This window comes from Camelina sativa, chromosome 11, assembly GCF_000633955.1.
Source record: "Camelina sativa cultivar DH55 chromosome 11, Cs, whole genome shotgun sequence".
Classification (NCBI taxonomy): Eukaryota; Viridiplantae; Streptophyta; class Magnoliopsida; order Brassicales; family Brassicaceae; genus Camelina; species Camelina sativa.
In genome coordinates, this window is record NC_025695.1 from 36,263,085 (window position 1) to 36,268,718 (window position 5,634).

The window sequence follows — 5,634 nt, forward strand, 5'->3', positions numbered from 1 at the left end:
GGCGGCGTAGATTCCATTGGAAGTAGAGAAGAAGTAAACTCCAATCGCAAGACAAGAGAAAGAGAAAGAGAAAGAGAGAGAGAGAGACAGTGAAGTTGCAGACAGACAAATGTGGTTTGGAGAGAGAAAGAGAGACTTGAAAAAGAAAAGGGTAGAAATGGGAATATTGAAAAGATAAAAAAAACTTTGTGAGGAGAGAGCTTAACCGCAACGACAATAACACTCTTTTACTTCCCTTAGGCTTCACTCTTTAGTCTCTTACTATCTCTTTCTCTCTGATAAACGGACCGACGTGACTTTACTTTCACTCTTTCCCGTTTTAACCTCTCTCTCTTTCTTTCAAGTGTGACTTCTGACAACAACAACAACAAACAACAAAATAAAGTGGTGGAAGAGAGAATATTTAAGCAAAAGAGAGAAATTAGGTCAAATTCTCTACTTTATTGCATGTGCCATTGTATGTAACAAATGATTGTAGTTATTTCTTACATAGGGTTTGGTTTTCTTACGGCAATATAAAGAACAATTATGTGCTCTCACCTAAATTTCAACTGGTGAGTTTTTTATCGTCCTCGCAAGCTATATGACCATCAGTTTGGTATTTTAATATATGATTAGATAAGAAAACAGACACCGCCAAAAAAATGGGTTGGTGACGTAATTGTGAAGTAAAGACGGCCATAACATATATATATATTGAGAAGGGAAAAAACTAAATTATCACTACAATGATATTTAGTGAAAACTATAAGAAAAATTGAAGAAACGTTAGATATAAAAAGTAAACGAATAGTGGATGCAAAGCTTAAATTAAAAAAAAAACCACGAAAATTAGTGGATACGATCGTTACCTTTTTATTATAAGTTTAATGGACATAGGAAGAAAAAGAGAAAAAAAAAAAAAAAGCAAAGGACGACTTTTGAAGAAAGGTCCACAAGGGGAGACAATGCCAGCTGGCGGAAGAATCGTGGTCACGTGGCTGTAGCAATGGGTCCCTAAAAGTATCGGCTTTATGGGAAGGAACTCCCCCTACTTCTCAACCCAAACCATTTCCTTATTAAAAGAGAAATAAAAGTAAATAAATAAAAAAGAAAATCATTATAGAAAAATATACTACACAAATTTAAAAATTAATTATACATTTTATAATGTATAATATCAAATTATATGTTATCTTAAATATAAAGATAAATAAAATAAGGTATATCATATAAATCAGTTGAAAAAATACACTAAAAGTATTAAAAAGAAAATGACACATGTTGATTTTTTTTTTAAATATCTATTAAAGTAAAGAAATAAAAAAGAAAATCAATATAGGAGAATATACCAAACAAATTAAAGAATTAATTGAATATTTTATAATATATAATATCAAATTATATGTTGTCTTAAATATAAAGATAGATGAAATAATGTATATCATATAAGTTTAATTGAAAAAATACACTAAACGTATTAAAGAGAAAATAACACATGTCGAAAAAAAAGAGTGTCAAGTGACAATTTCTTAGAGTTTGTCAAAAGAGAACCTTACTTTTTCTTATATAATATAATATATATATATGCAATTTTATTCTAATTAAACAAACTAAGTATATTTAAATATATATAATTTATAAATATTTAGAGAAAAATATCTATTAAAATAAAGAAATAAAAGAGAAAATTATTATGGGAGAATATATTAAATTAAAGAATAAATTGAACATCTTATAATGTATAATATCAAATTATATTTTGTCTTAGATATAAAGATAAATAAGATAATTTATATCATATAAAGTTAATTGAAAAAAATACATTAAAAGTATTAAAGAGTAAATGACACATGTTGAAAGAAGATAGAGCCAAATAACAATTTTTTAGAGCTTGTCAAAAGAGAATTTTACTTTATTAAATATAATATATATATATATGCAATTTTATTCTAATTAAAAAAAAATTAAAGTATATTTAAAAATATATAATTTATAAATATTTAGAAAGAAAGATCTATTCAAGTAAAGAAATAAAAGAGAAAATCTTTATAGGAAAATATGCTACACAAACTAAAAAATAAATTAAACATCTTATAATATATAATATCAAATTATATTTTGTCTTAAATATAAAGATAAATAAGATAATGTATATCATATAAAGTCAATTGAAAAATACACTAAAAGTATTAAAGAGAAAATGACACTTGTTGAAAGAAGAGAGTGCCAAATGAAAATTTCTTAGAGCTTATGAAAAGAGAATTTTACTTTATTAAATATAATATAGTTATATATATATATATGTATGCAATTTTATTCTAATTAAAACAAACTAAAGTATATTTAAACATATATAATTTATAAATATTTAGAGAGAAATATCTATTAAATTAAAGAAATAAAAGAGAAAATCGTTATGGTACATGAATGTTTGAATCGAGTGCTTAGGTCGTATAGTTCTTGTTTTTATTTACTTTCGCTTACTTTAGGTTGTTAGATAAAACCCTCATTATTGCTTGGTTTGACTTGCATTGTTCTGATCACATCTTATCTTCTAGCATTACAACCATTTGAATTGATAACAATAACCCTTTGTACTACAACTGCATAGAGAATTGATACCTTGGGTGAAAATCCTGTTATCAATTTGGCATATTTGCCATTTGGTTGAATTTTGATTGTTACATTTAAGATTTCAGCACTTGCTAGATCAGGTTCTTTTTATGTCACAAGATTCAGTATTGACTTGTTTACTTTCGTGTTTCGTTGTTTTGCATTTCAGGTACAACCTGAGTACCCATCCGACCCGTCACTCGATCACCTGGATCGAGTTGGCCTTCGTGTACCCACTCGGATAACTGATTGTGCATGCAAACACGATCCAAGGGTAGCCAACACTTGAGTCCTTTCATCGACAACATCGATAGACCAAGGTTACTCCGACAGCAACAAGTACAACAACTGCAACCAACAACAATTGAGGAGGTCATGAATAATCTGAATGGTCCACCAGCTCCTCAAGAGAGGACCAACATAGGAGCAGGAAATGTTCCATCTACTCATACTCAAAGGCATGGCATTGTGCCACCTCCTGTTCAAAACAACAATTTTGAGATCAAGACTAGTCTCATCCAAATGATTTAAAGCAACTAGTTTCATGGCCTGCCAATGGAGGACCCATTGGATCATTTGGATGAGTTTGATAGGCTCTGTAGCCTCACAAAAATCAATGGAGTTAATCAAGATGGATTCAAGCTCCAGCTTTTCCTATTTTATTTGGGTGATAAAGCACACGTTTAGGAGAAATCACTTCCCAAGGAGTCTATCACCACGTGGGAAGCATGCAAAAAGGCGTTCCTTGCCAAATTCTTCTCCAACTCCAGAACTGCAAGACTGCGGAATGACATCTCCAGCTTTGTTCAGAAAAGCAACGAGACGTTCAGTGAAGCCTGGGAACGTTTCAAGGGATACACCAGCCGATGTCCGCATCACGGATTCAGCAATGCTTCATTACTAAGTACACTTTACCGCGACGTAGTCCCAAAGATAAGGATGTTGCTAGACACCGCCATCAACGGAAATTTTCTCAACAAGGATGTTGATGAAGGTTGTGACATGGTGGATAATTTAGTCCAATCTGATGGGCACTACAATAAGGAATATGATCGCACCATACGATCAACCGGAGAGGACGATGCAAAATATAAGTGAGACATGAAAGCCCTCAATGAAAAATTGGACAAACTCCTCAACCAGCAACATCATGTCCACTCAATCTCAGAGGAGGACCAGTTTCAGCAGCAAGATGGGGAGAATGCTCAGCTAGAGGATGTGCACTACATCAACAATCAAGGGGGTTACAATAAAGGATACAACAACTACAAACCAAACCTGAACCTCTCCTACCGTAACCCTAATGTTGCTAATCCTCAGGATCAAATCTACCCCTCCGTAGTCCAAGGAAACCAAGGCCAGCCAAAGCCTTTTGTCTAGTACAATCAAGGCTATGCTCCTAAGCAGCAGTACCCCAAAAATTACCACCAAACAATTGCACCACATGGATTCCCACCACAGCAAGGATCACAGAACCAACCTCAAGAGGCTGACCTCCGCGGCTTGATTCAGCAAATCATCCAAGGCCAAGCATCGACAGTGATGGACAATGCCAAAAGGTTTGCAGAGATGAGTAACAAGGTAGACTCTGGGTACAATGACCTCAATGCTAAGTATGATTCTTTCAATACTAAGTTGAGATATCTAGAAGGCCAACACATCGCACAACCGCCTCAAAAGCTAGGCCAACTTCCCGGTAAAGCTGTTCAAAACCCAAAAGATTATGCTACTGCCCAGGCAATCTTTCTTGAAAATGTCGATGATTACCTCACTGAGGACAATGATGTTCAAGATGGGGAGGATATGGATCACAATGGGATCTATGAGCACCAATATTACTTATCCGAGTATCAACCCGATCCTTCACTCGACCAGACCGACCGAGTTGGCAATCTAACACTGGCTCAAGAATCTCTAACTGATGCACCACTCGAGGCTGAACCCGATGACGGTGATCGGATGAGCCATCGGGAAAACGTCCAGATGATAGATCGATCTCAATTTCCTGCAGCTGAGGAAGGGGAATCGGAGGAAAGATTCAGAGCAGCTCTTGATATCCAATTAGAGGCTCTTGCAAAGCGTATGTCTAACCGGAAAGCCCCCCTCCTAAGTTTTTGCCACACACACGCTCTTAGAGAGGAAATCATCAAAGAAACAGCTCAGCGGGAGATAGAAGTAAAGGAAGCTGTTAAAGAAATTGGGAATGCGATCCTGAGGAGTGGAGTGTGTTTAGATCCTTAACTGAGGATCAATGAAAAATTGGAGGACACCGACTCTTTCACTCCGCCATGTTCAATAGGCCTTCGGATCTTCACCAATTGTATGTGCGATTTGGGAGCTTCAGTTAGTATCATGCCACTTTCAGTTGCTAACAAGATGAGTTTCAGCAGTTTCAAACAAATTAGCCTATATTTGGTCCTAGCTGATAGGACAATTAGGCATCCGCATGGTATCTGAGAAAACTTGCCTCTCAGGATCGGAAGAGTGGAGATTCCTACCGATTTCATGATCCTTGACATGGATAAGGAACCAAAAGACCCACTGATCCTAGGAATACCATTCTTGGCAACAGTAGGTGCGGTGATAAACGTGAAAAAAGGATAGATCAGCATTGAGCATGGAGAGCACAGCATAATGAAATTTTACATCAAGAATGGAATAAAAAGGTCAACCATCGATGGTCAGGTTTTTTGCATCCAAATGATGCCAAGGACAATCAAGCGTTGCCAAGAAGTTCATACTACCTTTGCTGTGGAACCAGGACAAGAACCAGAAAAACCGTTGAATAAGTCTGCTACAATTGAGAGGACTCCAAAACTTCTCCCTCCCAAAAACAATGCTTGAAGAGCATGAAAAGTCAAGCTTAGTGACTTCAAACAAGCTCACTTGGGAGTAAGTCCCAAAGGTATCTTTTAATCTCTTTTCACTTAATTTATTTTATTTGTTTTTATTACTTCATTTGGATTTTACAATAGTTTTTTGTTTCTTCAAGTTTTCTAAAAAAAAAAAGAAAAGGGGGGGGGGAGGAGGGGGGGGGGG